Genomic DNA, 17,197 nt, shown 5'->3' on the forward strand with positions numbered 1-17,197 from the left:
CCAATCATTAATTTAAGAGATCAAGCCCATAACACCATACAATGCAGAAGTCCACCACTTAAACTCTGGCAGTTTTGCAAAGGAATAGCAACTTCCTTTATGAACAGAACCTTCATAAAAGAGGGTCTAGCAACTAGAGGTTATTCAAGGGCTTGTTTCTTAGGCAGCTACCTCTCTCCTCTGTGGAAGCTTATCAAATGGCAGAATATCTACCATGTCTATCCCACAGAGGTGTTATGAAGATAAATTGAGAAAATGTTTACCAAACTACTTTGAAAACTGAAAAGCTATATACAAATGTAAGGCATTATTATTTCATTACTTGTTTGCACTCTAGACAGTTTGCAGACTAAACTTGCTACTTAATATCATTGTTTCAAGGTCTACCAAGAAAAACTTATTTCAGGGTATAAAGGTTCACTAATATTCACCTTTCTATAGCAAAGTTCAATCCTTATTCCAATTGTTGTTCTCTTCTAACATCTATTACCCTTCTTTGGCAGAAGAAAACTAGAAACATTCTTTAAGAAGTCAAAGCAACATGCGACACCTAAAAGTCTGTCTCATTGTCAACCTGAGTTTCTGAACACCTATGTAGAATGGTCCTGCCCAAACGACATTATTTGGATGGGATTTTAGGTCAGCCAAAACCATCACACTGAGGCTGGCCGTTTCCATGCTCTGCCTCCCACAGTTTCCACCAACACCTGCCTTTGTTTCTGAATTCTAATCCAGGCTCCACCACTTACTAGCTATGGGATCCTGGGCAAGTTACTTAACCTTTCTGTGCTTCAATTTCCTATCTACAAAATAAACGTGGCTTAAATAATAAACAGTTCAACCAGATTTAATATTATTTATACAATAAAGTTCTTAGAATAGTGCCTGGTGCACAATAAATGCTCAGTGTTACCGAGTATTATTACTTTATTTGTGCATCTGGCTACTCCACCACACCACCTTCACTAAATTACATAAATCTCTCCATCATTCGTCGTCATTCCTTCTTTTCAAAAGAATGAGCAAGTTTAAGAAGTCAAACTATGACCATATTACTGATAAAATTTCAATGTATCAATACATCACTGGATGTTCAGTTGTATAAGAAAGTTCAATGATACGTTATATAAAAGATACTGGCCCCCACATGCTTTTAAATTATATTAACACATAGATAATATAATATCCCTAGGTTATCCTAGATTTCTAATACTATCAGTTAGCAAAGCTGCTTATTTGAATTGTATCACATAAAACTTCCCATGAACAGTTTTGTATAGTGACTAACAGGAAAGGTCTTCTAAAATGGCAAAATTTAAAAGGGCTTCTATAAATGCTACTATATTAAGTTAAAAAAAAAAAAAAGCTTGGATAATAACATATCCCCCCCGCCAAAAATCAATATCAACAGAGACTTTAAATCAAGAGTTTAGAGTGAGGAAAAATAGCTTGCCAGAGCAAGAGGAAATATTATTATTACATTAACATCAATAACATTATAATTAGAGGACAACCAAAGTATGTTAAACACTGCAACAAACACAAGAGCTACACTCCAAGCTTATTTTTTAAATATTACTTAGCACATATTTGAACAATTATATGCTCCTGATAATGTTATAAATTCTAAATCTTAACATTTCCCATATGAGTATCTAATTCAAAAAATTCACAGCATTGCTTAACTGATTTAATAGTTCTTCTTTGGCTTAAAATCTTAAAAAGGTAGAATCACTTAATCTAATTTAGAGATAATTTCACTCCACAGACAACTACCGAGAGCTGCATCTCTGGCTTACTATGTGTCAGGGACTTTTCTAGGCACTGGAATGAACAGGTTATAAAGTTCCTGCTCTCACAGAGTTTACATTCCAGTAAGGAAGACAAGTAATAAACGAGCAGACAAATAAATCATTAAATTTCAGAAAGCGTACTATAAAAAAATAAAGCAAGAGAGACAAGGAGAAATTAGGGTCAAGGTGATCACTAGTTTGTATAGTGTGCTCATTGGAGATTTCTAAAGAGGTAGATTCTCTGAACCCCTTTTTAAGCAGACACTTGAATGACGTGAGGGAGCAAGCAGTACAAAGACCTGAGGTAGGAACAGAGCAAGAACAAGTATTAAGCCCTGGGAATGCACCTGGCATGATCAAAGAACATAGCGAAGTTCAGTGTAGCAGAAGTGGAGTGAAAAGAGAGAAGGAGACAGGGACTACATCATGGAGGACTTCACAGGCCATGGCCAGGAATCTGGCTGTTATTTTAATTATAAAAGGAAGTCATTATAAAGTATTAAACAGAGGAGTGGCTTATCTGATGAACAGTTAAAAAGATCATTCTAGCTGTGAAACGCAGAATAGACTGTAGGAGGTCAAGTGAGAAAACAGGGAAAACAGTTAAGAGACTCTTGTAATTATCTAACCAGGACATGATGGTGGTTTAGACCAGAGTAATAAGGTAGAGATGATGATATCTGATCAGATTAGAAATACATTCAAAAGATAGAACCAAGAGGATTTGCTGATGGGCTGATTATAGGGTATAAAGAAAAGAAAAGAATCACACGTGACACTTAGGCTTTTGGCCTGAGTGACTAGGTAAATGGTCCTGCCATTTACTAAGGGCACATTGGGAGGAAATGATGAGGACAGGAATCACAACTTCTGTGTTGTGCAAACTTAGTTCGAGAAGCCTTTTAGACAGCCAAATGAGATGTGGAATAAGCAGACGAACTATGACACTGTACCTCAGGAAAGGGGTCAGGGCTGAAGATATAAATGTGGAAGTCAATCAACATTTAGATAGTTCTTAAAGCCAAAGAAATGGATAAATGTAGACGGGAAAAACTTTTTTGTTTAATCTTCACATGAGCCCTACAAGGTAGCAACTATCATCATTCCCATTTTATAGATCAGAAAATAGGCTAAGAGATAAAAACTTATCCAACATCACTCTACTAATAAGTGGTAATAAGTTAGAAAAACAAACAAACAAAATATCTAATTAACTATAATGACTATGACCTTTCTCAACTGGGTTCATCATCTGAACCATAGAACTTGAAATGAATATTGGAGTGAATCTTTTCTCAACTCTCCCAAGGACAGTAGATAACTAGTGCCATTCTAGGTGCAATGGAGAGAAGTTAATTCTTCACATACAATTAATGCTCAAATGTCCTAGAACATTAGGGTTTAGTTCTCTCATGGAACCCCAGATGAAAAAAAAACTATACTATACTATTATTCTATTGGAACTATTATTCTTCTACTACTACTACTACTACTACTACTACTACTACTACTACTACTACTACTACTACTACTACTACTAGTGGTAGGAATCACTTAAAATGAGAGAAAAAAAGACTGGTGAACAACATAAGTTACCATCCTGTGGAAACCTTTTCATGGCTTTGCTTTGTAACCAGTAAAATAAAGTGTTATTTGAGGTTTTTATACCACCAAAGGTGATTGTAAGAATACACCAAACCTCTACTGATTCTACTCACAATCAGCACTCATCATTTGTCTTCCTGAGAACATCAATTCATCAGAAAACCACTAGAATGTAAGCTCCTCTGGTGCAAGAATACTTGTTTTTTCATTAATGTGTTCCAAACACCTGGAACAATGTCCTTTTTGGTGAAAGAAACTAAATTTCCAGTCCCCCTGAGCAGAACTTGTTACCTTGTAAGATGCAGATGTTTTTCATGTTGTCTTAGTTTCTTGGCACCACTAAAATCTGATAGGATTATCCTAATCCAGAACTTTAAACTCTCGATTTCTTCTTCCTTAAGATTGGCCTTCTTTCTTATGGAAATAAAACAGATTCCAGATAAAGCCATTACTGTTCAAATAACTACCATACCATAGTGCCAATATGTACTGTATGTCCTGTTCAAAATAACTAGCATACAATGTGAACCAATAATTACTATCTCATACATACTCTACAGGAAAAAATATTCTCCTTACAATTTCAGTTATCCTTTGTTAAACTCCACAAGTATTTCAGAGCATGGGTATTATGAATCAATGCAGCAACTCCATTAAATGCAAAAAGTTTCAAATGAGCAATCCTGGGTAGATCGGAAATTGCCTTCTAGTCAATTTCCCCTGCACAAAATAACCTACATGTTATCAGTACAGTATTAGTGGACAATATATTTCATTTTCAAGCTATAAGAACCTGCCAACAGGGCTTCCCTGGTGGCGCAGTGGTTAAGAATCCGCCTGCCAATGCAGAGGACACAGGTTCGAGCCCTGGTCCAGGAAGATCCCACATGCCGCGAAGCAACTAAGCCCATGAGCCACAACTACTAAGCCTGCGCTCTAGAGCCACAACTACTGAAGCCCGCACGCCTAGAGCCCGTGCTCCACAACGAAGAGTAGCCCCCGCTCGCCGCAACTAGAGAAAGCCCGCACGAAGCAATGAAGACCCAACGCAGCCAAAAAAAAAAAAAAAAAAGAACCTGCCAACGGCAGGCATTAAGTGCCCTTCCACGATGGGTTCCGGTCACTGAAATGACTGCAGGGCATTTTTTAAAATCAGTCATCTCTGGCAAAAAAAAAAAAAATATTAAAAAGCACAACAACACATTCTGTTGGTAAGGTTGTGGTGAAAACAGGTGCTCTCATATATTACTGGTGGGAACGCAAATAAGTACAACACTTCTGGAGGAAAATTAGGCAATACCTAACAAAACTACATATGCACAGAACTTTTGACCCAGCAATCTCACTTACAGGAATCTACCCTGAAGATACATCTCTTACACTACAAAAATATATATTCACAGGTCACTTACTGCAAAATTGTTTATAACTGCAAAATACAGGAAACAACCTAAGTGCTCACATACAGAAGAATGACTGAATAACTTAGGATACATCTACACAGTAGAGTACTATACAGCTGTAAAAAAGAATGGAGAATATCTGGGAATTCCCTGGTGATCCAGTGGTTAGGACTCAGCACTCTAACTGCTGGGACCCCGGATTAGATCCCTGGCCGGGGAACTAAAATCCCATAAGCCACATGGCGCTGCCAAAAAATAAATAAATCAAAAATTTAAAAATTAAAAAAAAAAAAACGGAGAATATCAAAAGACTATCTCTTCAAAAGAATGAACTGTTGGGGTGATTTCCAGGACACACTATTAAGTTGAAAAAAAGGTGCAAAAAAGTATCTATAACATGCCACTCTTCATATAAGAAAGAAGGGAATGGGAAAACCAGTTTGGCAGTTCCTCAAAAAGTTATCATATGAGGGCTTCCCTGGTGGTGCAGTGGTTAAGAATCTGCCTGCCAATGCAGGGGACACGGCTTCGAGCCCTGGTCTGGGAAGATCCCTCATGCCGCGGAGCAACTACGCCCATGAGCCACAACTACTGAGCCTGCGCATCTGGAGCCTGTGCTCCACAACGGGAGAGGCCACGACAATGAGAGGCCCGCGCACCGCGATGAAGAGTGGCCCCCGCGCGCCGCAACTAGAGAAAGCCCTTGCACAGAAACAAAGACCCAACACAGCCAAAAATAAATAAATAAATTTATTAAAAAAAAAAAAGTTATCATATGACCCAGTAATTCCACTCTTAGGTATATACCCAAGGGAATTGAAAACATACGTCCACATAAAAACTTGTACCTGAATGTTCATAATAGCCAAAAAAAAAAAAAAAGAAAAGAAAAGAAAAGAAAAACCAAATGTCCATCAACTGATACATGGATGAACAAAGTGTGGTATATTCATACAATGGAATATTATTCAGCCATAATAAGAATGAAGTACTGACACATGCTATAACATAGATGAACCTAGAAAAGATTACGTTAAGTGAAAGAAGCCAGGCACAATAGTTCACATATCATATGATTCCATTTACACGAAACGTCCAGAATAGACAAATTCATACAAACAGAAAGTATGGTTACTAGTGGCTGGAGAAGGGGGAATAGGAAGTGAATACTTCCTATACTTAGTACTAAGTATACTTAGTACTACTAATGAATACAGGGTTTCATTTCCAGATAATGAAAATGTTCTAAAATTAGGTAGTGGTGATGGTTGCACAACCTTATGAATAGACTAAAAAACAATGATTTGTACACTTCCAAAGGGTGAGCTTTGTGTTTTGTGAATTGTACCTCAATTTAAAAAACTGTATGCAAGAAAAAAAGGAATACAAAAAAAACACAATCTGTTCATGCGTGTAAAAGAGATAATGGAAGGATAAACCAGAAACTAAAGAAGCTGGTTACCTAAGGGCATGGAAAACAGGTGGGGAAAAGGGGGAGGGGAGGGAATGGGAATAGGGTAGTAGGAATAAGGAGTGACAATTATCTGAGTATATTTTTTTAATGTAATGTTTAGTAGCAGTAATGTTTCATATACCAAAATAAATAAAGTCAACCAGAATTGGAGGAACCCAAAATAGGATACAAAGAATGAGACCTAACTGCATTACAGATGAATAATATAACCACACTAAAGGAAGTGAGGAACAAAAGAATTAACCTAAGTAACTTTGAAAAACAGTATGTTGACTAGATACTGTAAGGCTAAAGACAAGAAAAAAAACATGTATACAAATACTGCACTCATTGGTAAATATGTTTCTCATAAGGGTTAGCAACAGGTCACTACTTGATGTGCATTCTAAAATTGAACAAATAAATTAGTATACAGTATTATAGATAAGGAGAGGCAGGTTTCTCACTGTCAGAAAAAAAAGTCACAAATAAGAAACGGTTGGTACAGCAGAAACTACACAACACACAACATTGTAAAGCAACTATACGCCAATAGAAATTAATTAAATAAATAAATTTTAAAAAAAGGTTGGAATGAACCTTGTGGTGTTGGACTGGAATACAAGATATTAATATGAACTCAAATATGGTTTTTAAAATATAGAGAAAGACAAATACAGAAATAAGTGTGTGTGCGTGTGTGTGTGTGTGTCTGCTTGCATGTGTGAGCAGGTTAGTATATATACATATATTTCCTAGCTCTGTCCTCTGAGGGCCTAGGAGCAGTGACACCCCAGTGAGCATACCTAGCATTCAGATCTTGATTTAAATTCTGTTCTCCAATAAAAGGAACTAGATCTCCTTAGAGAAGTAGTTGATTTCAGGACAGGTACAAGGAAAAATACAAGATCAGCATGGAAAATAGCCTGTGGTGCCAGAATATAAGGAACTGCTCAAAAAAGGGTGGAGGACAACCCGAAAGAGCTCCTAATGGCCAAAACTGGAAGAATCTGAGCAATAAGATAATGATACTACTGAAGTAGAATCTGTAGAATAAAATAAATATCCATGAAGTCATACTTATAAAAATAAATAATTTAACAAATAAATGAGGAAGGGACACCTCTTTCTTACAGAAGAATTCCAATAATAAATGTAAAAGGAACGAGGGAAATAACAAAATCACCAGTAGGCAAATACCACAGTAATAACTGCTGCAGACAAGATCCACCAATGGTTGCTAAAATCAGTGGGAGAAAGTTTGAGGAGAAACAGTGTATCTGCATAGTCTCAAAGTATCTCCCTTAAGATATGTATCAATTACAAAAAGAAAAATAGTAACTTTATAGTGGAGAATACAGCAGAGTTCACCTTAATAAAGCAATCGAAGTTAAAATATCACTAACAATAAGACATGTCAACACCATGTACCTCTAGTATGATGCACTGCGGACACACCCCTTTTGTAGTTTTCTTGCAAACATACAGAACCTCAATCTAATCATGAGAAAAACATCAGACAAACCCAAAATGAGAAATATTATACAAAATAACTAACTAGTACTCATCAAAAGTGTCAAGGTCATGAAAGACAAGGAAAAACAGAGGAACTGTCACAGATTGTAGACAAGACTAGGAAGATATAACAACTAAATGCAATGTGGGATCCTGGATTAGATCCTGGGAGAAAAAAAAAAAAATACATTGGGGAAAAACTGGTGACATTCATATAAAGTCTGTAGTTTAGTTGATAATATTTCACCAATGCGAATTTCCTGTGTTTGATCATTGTTATGTAAGTCTTCAACAGTAGAGGATGCTATGTGAAGGGTATATAGGAACTCTCTGTACTATCTCTGCAACGTTTCTGTAAGTCTAACATTATTTCAAAATAAAGTTAAAAATAAATAAAATCCATCAATCGATCATCTTATGCGAATGTCTCATTCCCTTGCTCAGGGATCCCATCTGGAATTTAATATTCCCATTAATTTAGAGGGTCTAGTAAGTGACAGCAGAACAAACTGAAATCATAAAAACCAGATCGGGCATCTAAAAAGTAAATTACCTACTTTATGTTTTTTATACCTTCTGCCTTTTTTAGTCAAAAAAAATTTGCTGCTGTTGCAACTTTATTGGCTTTGCAAACTTCGTTTAAAACGACCAATTTTTTTTTATGTTTTCAATATCGTGATAATCCGTAGTATGTGCCCAAAATAACATATTTCATTTGTCTGTTACGCCAAAGTTTTATTTACATAAAAAACAGTCAATAGATTATAGTGTTTGTTACTTATTATCACATAGTCGTCCAACCACAAAATTCAAGGTTTTTTCTCAAGTCAATTTGCTTTTATCCTAATACAAACTTCTCTCCACACCCTAAACTACAAAGTCATCATCATTGTTATTTTAAGTTCTGAAAATCTGAATTTTAAAAAATCAGCTGTTCAACGTATGCAGTCTTTTTTTTTAATTTCAAATATTGAGTAATTTAGTCTTTTTTGGGAAAAAATGCTTGGGACATTAAAATTGTACTGTATTTATTATTTGCATCCTCTACTAACCAACCCAGCCTAATCAACAAGTCTTCTGAAATTCCTTTTATCAAATAGGATTTTCAGGTGTTTATATTAATAAACAGATTAAGTGACATGTTTACATTTGCTTTCTCCTCCACGAACCACCACGATGCCTGCACTGGGAGTGGAATACATGACCAGCAAATGAATGGGTAAGTGTCACGAGCAAACAGCATGACTAGAAATTTAAGAAGCAAAGTGATAAGAACCTTAGGGAAAGCAAAATTCATAAAAGTTTAGAATTACAAGAGGCCTTAATAGGCCATTCCAATGACAATCCCAGACAGATGACAATCTATCCTATTTTTAAAAGCCTCCAGATTTTCAACCTCCCTAGATGTCTCATTCTGCCATATAAAACTGTCATGTGATTTGGGGGAAATATTGCAAGATTATTCTTTGCCCTACCTAATGCTTTCTTTCTTCAAATAATATAACAATACATTTTAACTCACTTCCAAGATTTACGAATGCGCACAGGTGCTTAATACACGTGTGTGTACATATATATGCACATATATGCACACAGGTACCAAGGACACTCAATTTTGCTTGTATAAACACACACTATAGAAATCTACATAATCAAAGGCACATGTCCATCCCATCCCAATCACAAAAGCACTATGAAACAAACAATGCCACATAATGATTCGGGTCTAAAAATAACCAGTGGGAGCCAATTTTATAAAGCCTTGAAGTAAACAGGTTTCTTCCCACCATAATAATCAAAGTTTATTTGCTTTCCACAAATACTACTCCTTTACAGCACCCACCACAGGCAGAACTGTAAAAACACATATGTTCTAGAGCCAAGTAAATAATAATTTTTAATGTTTTCTTTTTTTAAAAGCATTTAGCTAATAATCATTTTGGAAGAGGGCCCAATGAAAGAGATAGTGATGACAGTACAGTCAGTGCTAATGAACAAGTAGCCAGTTTTAATCAAGCAGGTCAAAGAAGTGACTCAAATAAAACAAATCATCTTTCCAACATGTATAGAATGGGGAAGTCCCAGTCAAGGATGAGCCAAAAACTATTTGAAAAAATTAAGTGTCTGTTAGGAAATACACCAAAATGTTAACCATGAAATGCTACCTCTGGAAATGGAATTACGAGGATGGGTCAGTGTGTTCAGATTTGGTATTCCTATTATTCTGAGTATCCATATTTTCTACTGCATTATAGAAATCATTGTTAAATTAAAGCAAAATTCTGTCCCTGTGTTTCACAGCTCTCTAGGATACACAGCATGTCTTTTACATAACCTCCTGGGAGAGATGGTACCAGCTCCGGTCCTCCTGTGTCTCCCATGAACCTGCCACCCATCACAGGAAAGGTTTCACTATGTTCCCTGAGACAGCTCCCGTCATCATCATCCTCATCTCACCCCAGAGGCTTCGCAATGCATCTCGTCTCCCCTCCCAGCAGCAAAAGCTTTATAGTTATTTTACAGAGCCATAAGATTTGAAGAAAGGTTTACCAGATCATGAGCTGCCCCCACCCAAAAAGCAGAGCAAAAGGGAAAGACACGTCGTCCCAACCTCCACCCCTCAAAAGGTGGAGGGTGACGGGGGGCACCCGGGTCGCAGCTCTCCTCGGATCCCGAAATAGGGTCGGGCCGCCACCCCACCCCCGGGTCCGAGCCCCGGCCGGGGGCGGGACTCTCGTTAGCGGATAAAGGAGTGGGGAACTCAGAGACGCGACCCCCGAGGCCCGTGGACTGGTACAGCAAGCCGCCAGAGGGGCGGGTTCCTTCGCCCTCTCGGGCCAGCGGCTCGGCTTCTAACGCGGCTCTGTAGCCGCCCGGGCAGCGAGAGGCCTCAGGGGCCGGGGAGCCGCACCGCGCCGGGAGGGCTTCCTCAGGCCTCTGCCTGCCACCCACCCGGGACCCCGGCGGCCCCCTTCGGCGGCGGCCCCCGAATGGCTCCGGCCGGCCTTGCCGGGCCAGCGGGGCGCACGCACAGGCGGCCAGGAGGACAGAAGAGAAGGCGTTACCATACGCGGCTCCAGAGCTGGTGGGGGTGGGGCGCGGCTCCGGCGACCCGAGCCCGGCTCGGCAGCGGCTGCGGTGGCCGCGTCCTTTATTTTTGCTGCAGCAGCGGCGACTTGTCAAAGGGAAAGACGTAGGAGGCAGCGGCGGCAGCAGCGGCGGCAGGCGAGTCTCGCAGGACTTGGGCGGAACTCTCGCGCAGCCTGGAGCCCTCGCCCCGCCCCCAAGGCCTAGCGCGGGAGGCGAGAGCCTCTGGGGGAGGAGTGCTCGGGGCAGGCTGCAGGAGAACGAGAAAAGAGACTAGGATTTAATAATGGATGGGGGTGGGAAGCCTAGATTCTAGGAACACCCAGTTACCGCGCAGCCCTCACCTTTCAGCCCTCGCAGAGTCCAGGCAGCTCGGTGCGTCCGCGAGGATCGGACTCCGCATGAGGCACAATTGGGGGGCGTTTCATAAACGGCGGTGAGGAGTACGGGGGCCAGCCAGCGCGCCCCCTTTTCCTCGTGGTGGGCGTGGAAGACCCTACTGCCCCGCGTCCTGTTGCTGCCTGATGGAGCGACGCGTGGAAAAACTGGCTGCCGAGGCTAGGCGGCCACACCCCTTTATCTCGGACTCTCGCCACGCGCTCTGCGCTCTTTATCTCCCACACCAGCCAGCCCAAGACTTCTAGCCGGTCAAGTTCAATCACATGAAAGCGGTTCACTTGAGTTACTTCTAGCTTATTATTCATGAATTTGTGCAGCAGGACTGCCAAAACCCTGCAGATGCTGGGGCCTGCGACTCCTCTGTTTTTTCTGCTGAGGAACGCAGAGGTAAATTATGACTTTGATCTTGACCTTGACCTCGACCTCTACAGTGAAGTCTCATGAGTGGAGGGACCCTGACTGGCCTAGTCATCACTGTGTCTCCAGCACCTAACACCGGCCCAGGTGCTCATTAAATTGTCGAATGAATACACCTGTCCCCGTCTTCCTTCTGTACCTGTTCTTACTCCAAGACTCCGCATTTATAGCCACCATCCTGATATCCTTCGTTGAAAATTTTCTAACGAGCAGCAGTTACGTGTAACTGACTGAGGTAATGGAGCCGATCGCTTCCCTCCAGAAGTTCACAATCTAATTGGGGACATACGAGGAATATGCAGCATACAGACCATGTACGTGTCACTAATGTAAAAAATTGTGATATAGGCAGAAGAGGGAGTGCTTGCCCCATGGATATATGCGGAGATAAATTGGATATATGCGAGGCAGTTTAGCCTAAGAGTTTTTTGACTCACTGTCAAATAATTTGTTTCACTGTCACATAGGTGAGAATTCTGGAATCCCACTTACCAGGTGTGTGACTTTGGACCAGTTGCTTGACCTCTCCGAACCTCAGGTCCTTATCTGTCAACTCATAATGTTAGTTCTTATTATCACAGGGCTCCTGTGAGGAGTAAAATATATGTAGAGCTCCTGACACATATTAATTACTCATTAAATACTAGGCCTTATTATATGTGTAACGTTTAAGTTTCTACATGTGAAATGTGTGTCTATTTCTGGTAAACTAGATGTGAGGGGGTGGGTATATGTGAAGTGGTGTCATTGTTGCCAGTGCTTTATCATCTGGTTATTGTGTGTGAAGCTGAGACAAGGTTAACAAGCTCCCTTGCCGTCCTCATTTTAACTTGTTGATGATGTAGGCATCTGTGTCACTCAAAGCATCCCATGACATTCCATTTTTCTTGGATTTCTAAAACTTTACTAGGACTCTTGCTTATTTTAGAGTCCAATTGACACATTCCCTCCTTTGCCCTCTCCTTAGCTTCCACCCTCAGGGCGGTGTGGAAAGGAGGAATGAATACTGTTGAGTCCAATTTGCATACAATTATCAAATACAAATAATGTCAGCAAGTAAGCCCTGAATATTTCGCATCCTCACCTTCACCACTTCACCCCTTCCCTGACTGCTCTTTAATACTTAAATCACCATCTGCTGGAGTTCATTATCAACATCTTTCTCCAAACTCTACCAGTTCATTTTATTCAGATTTCCCCTGGGGAAAAATGTTGGAGATGGGGGAGGGCGGCGTGGGGGGGAATAAGGGGAACTCAAGGCCAAGGCCTCATCATTGAAGGCTCTGGCCCTGATAGTCCTCTGAGCTACACTCTCTGGCCACACCAGTCAGCTACATCTTCGTACACACATACACATCATCCACATCTGATACCACATATCCCACAATCCTACAGCTCAGCCAGGAGGTCCCAGGCAGAGGAAGTGGAAAATCAACAGAAAAATACATTTTTTTCATCTTTCATCTGCATATAGGGAATATGTGGATCCTAAATAAAAAGTGGGGCTAAGTCACAGGTGAAAGGAACCAACAGAGGAGTGAAGTGTTGGAGGCAGAACAGGGAGAAAGTTAAAAGGACTCAGGGGGTAAGTTTGTTTTGCCTTTGGCACTTGGCTCAGGAAACAAACAGCTTTCAATATTCAGAAAAGGGCTCCAGAGCAGGAATCCACAGTCAGGAGTCCTGGTGTCTCCTGAAATTGCAGCTTATTTGCCCTCAGGTTACACAGCCTTTCTAACACCCATAAATAGGGCTAATTATGGGTATCTTGCCTGTCTCGGAGTATCATGGGAGTCAACATAGGAAAGTACTTGCAAGCCTAAAACTCTCTATAAATGTGACACATTATTTTCATTCATCCATTCATTTAACAGATCTTTGTTGAATGCCTATCATAAACCAGGCACTTGTGCAAGACACTGAATATACTAAGTTGAGCAAGCTTTAATACCTGTCTTCAAGGAGCTTATGGTGTAATGGGAGGAGGAAGGGAAGAAAATAGGTAAGTATAATGCCGTGTGAGGAGACTGCAAGTGATAAGTGTATGGGGGAAGGATTGAGTGAGAGGAAGGACAGCTGAAACACTTCTTGGAGAAGGAGGTTTAGAAGGATAGCACACATAATGAGGATCCAGTCCCTTTCCTAAAGAGTGATCCATAAATCAACTCCAAAATAACTTCAACAAATTGCTCTGTTGTGGGTTGTGAGTTCTGCTTTGTTCTAATAAAACGCACCTCTCCTAAACCCTTAGAAAAGAGTCTTTGATGTGAAGTCATTGTATATACCCATTAGCTTTGAAGAATGATGGAATTAATGGAGGGAAAGATCAGTGGTATCTTAATTAGAAACGTTTTGTTCTTACAGCTTCTGTTTAAACACCGTAGAAAGAGAGAATGCATTCCCCCTCACATACTTGGTCTCCAGGAGTTCCCTTCAACCAGTCCTTCCGATACAGGTAATACTGCCTATCAGAGGCCAAGAAGCTTTTCCAAAATGTGAAAACAATACCTTATTTTTATGTGTTTCTTTATACTCCACTTTTTTACAAAAAGACTTTGAGATAGATATTAGCACTTTATTCTTAATCATGTTCCCCACAAAGAAACTCCAAGAGAGTGTATATATTATTCAATTATTTCTCACATTCATTGGTGCCTACTCTGTGTAAGACAACATGCTGGAACTGTAGGCTGTACAAAGTAGGTCCGTGCCCTCTCGGGTCCTGAAAACTGAAGGTGGGGATAAATGTCCATGAAAAGATAGCTAAATAACCAACAATGTGGATTCCATTGCCCTGTATTCTTTTGTTGGTTGAATGAGCAAAATTGTAAAGTTAGGCACCCAACTTCCGAAACGTGTTTACCCTACTGCTCCACCAGAGAAGGAGGATACAAAGGAAGGGCAAGATGTTTATTGTAACTTGATATTTATAGATGTATGATAGGTATTTTAGTAGGTCCTCTGGAATACATCATCCTTTAAACAGAGTGTAACTATTGCAGTTTTCTCTGAGTAAGGGTAAAATTTGAAACTGACCAAACCCAAGGACCAATTAAAATTATTCTGGAAGACAAAGACTTGCACAAAACAAACAAAACCAGCCGGCAATAAAATGCAGTATGCTATGAGCTAAAAGATGGTGCAGAAAATAAATGTTCTCAGAACTCAGAAAAGAGAAAAGACTTCTAGACAGAGAGAACTTCACCCAGGTGGTAGAATTTGAGAGGGGAGCTGACAGCTAAATAGAAAAAGTTACATATTCTGGTAATAATGTATTCTCAAAACACCAACCTCCAGGCCACAAAAGTTGCCTAGAATTTTTAAGGGTATCTACATATGAGAACACACTTGGTACCTCTTTTCTCCCTAACAAATAATTGATCTGCCAAAGAGGTTTGAAATGAAGCAGGGATACTAAAAATAGGACCACAAGATTGACAGATAGTTCCTTCGGAAATGCAGTCCGTTCTTGCTGAAGGCAAACCTTATAGAGTTCGCACTTGAAATCCATATTCTAAATGAAATATCACACATACCAGGACAACCCACTATCTCACCAGTATTCACTTCCCTCGTAGTTCCTTAAGGCTGCAATGCAATTACCATTTTTAGGTAAATTAGCTTATTTTTACAACAGTTTGTGAGTGTTGTTTCATCAAAACACAACTGCCTGAGGCACACACAGATGAACATTTTCTCACTCAGCAGCAAGGAATGGGAACATTGATGCTGAGGAAAGAAAATGAAACTGCAGGGGAAAAAGTGTGCCTCCAGTGAGGAGGAGGGAAGAAGAAGGGAACTAACATGTATATAGGGCTATCCATGCCAGATACTGTGGTAGCACAGTGGGAACAAGATGAACAAGGCAAATCTTTGTTCTGGAAGGAAACTAGTAGAGGAGGTGTATATACAAATAATTGTAACACAAGTTAGGAAGTTCTAAGTACCATAAAAGAACTTTTTTTTTTTAAAGGAATGTTAGAATTTATTTAATTGGCTCTGCGCCTAAAGAACATAGACACATTATAATTCTCTTGAGACAGATTCGAAAAATATGGAACGCTTCACAAATGTGCGTGTCATCCTTCCACAGGGGCCATGCTAATCTTCTCTGTATCGAAAAGAACTTTTTTCCCCTTTTTAAAGGACTGGGGAGCTTAGAAGAGGGATACTTGAATTGCAACATGTTGGACCAGGGAAAGTTCATGAGAAACGGGGCCTTGAAGACTGAGTGGTTACTTTTGGACATGTGGGAATGGGGAACATTCTAGGCACAAAGAACAACATAAGCAAAAGTGTGCTCAGAATGAGCAGGCAGTCCAGTTTAGTTGTGGCCATGTGGCATTTATGTTATCCAGAACTCCTGGTTTCAAGTGACAGAAACTTCCCACCTGAACTTGCCTGGCAAAGTAAAGGAGAAGAATTAGCTTAAGGAACCCAAAAAATTGTTGAACAGTCAACGTAAAGTGGCGAGGGCAGTAAACAGAGGCTTCAGGAACTTGTAGAACCAGGAACTTCAGCACCACCAGAATTCTCTTGCTTCGTCTTTGCTTCCCTTGTTGCATTGGCTTCGGTTTCTTTCAAGACTGGCTTTCTTTATATATTAGGAAATACAGCACCCCCAAGTTTTACATCTTACTATTTCCACCATTAGAAAGGGGCTACCACTTTTAATTCAAGCTTGAAATTAAGGGGAAAAAAAGTGCTAATTGGCCAGGCTGGGATCAGTGCTCATCCCTAGAACAATCCCAGGGGCCCAAGGGCACACCATAAATGTGCACCACTGTATCTGCTGATGGTTTGAGAAGAAGTGGGAGATGGGTCTGGAAAAGCAGTTGAGTCTTGTAAGGCTGTGCTCTGGGAGTTGGAAGGACTGAAGTTGGCATCTGTACAAGGGGCAGATCAGGTGATCAGGAAGGGGAGGAAATGTTTTGGCCCAAAATTATGGTGAACATTCACTGGATTATCAGGTTAGAACAGGGTTGAAACTTTTGTCATTGTTCAAAGTGATTAGTGTTTTGTCATTTCAATCAAGATGTAAAACATAGCGGGTCTCTCACATTGACATTGCACAGCAAGACCTAGAATCCTTCTTCAGCCTTCTAGCTGGGTGACTTTAGGTGGCTATCTTAACCCAACTGAGCCTGAATTTCTTCACTGAAAAATAATAGTATAATGACAGCTAACATCTATTGAATCTAGATGTTCTAAGCACATTTCGAACACTATTTCATTTAATCTTCAAATCAACCCTACAGGGCTCTATAAATCTGCGATAGTAATCCCCACTCACAGAATTATTGTAAAGATTAAAGAAACCACGTAAGATGCAGAGCCCATTTGCCTGGCGCACAGCCAGCACTCAATACATCGTTATTTTTAATTATCTGTTTCCCAGAAAAGGAAACTCCCCTCATTTCCTGATTGCCTTGGGCACCAAAAGCTGATACTTTGAGAAAACAAAAACAAATGGAAGGGAAGAACTCTATGACCCCTTGTCTCTGACATAGAGGGGGTTAGTTAGGCTT

At 40.1% G+C, this 17,197-nt stretch overlaps 1 protein-coding gene across 1 annotated transcript in view; it reads right to left on the bottom strand.

Annotated features, from left to right (window-relative positions):
* HERC1 (HECT and RLD domain containing E3 ubiquitin protein ligase family member 1) overlaps positions 1-14,237 on the bottom strand; it is a 227,558-nt gene extending 213,321 nt beyond the window's left edge. The window contains exon 1 of the mRNA XM_082383545.1: positions 10,835-14,237. The gene's annotated coding sequence lies outside the window, so the exon portion shown is untranslated. The remainder of the gene's footprint in view (positions 1-10,834) is intronic.
* Between the last annotated feature and the right edge of the window lie 2,960 nt (positions 14,238-17,197).

The sequence above is a fragment of the Balaenoptera borealis genome (genome assembly GCF_965194805.1).
Source record: "Balaenoptera borealis genome assembly, chromosome: 3".
Lineage (NCBI taxonomy): Eukaryota > Metazoa > Chordata > Mammalia > Artiodactyla > Balaenopteridae > Balaenoptera > Balaenoptera borealis.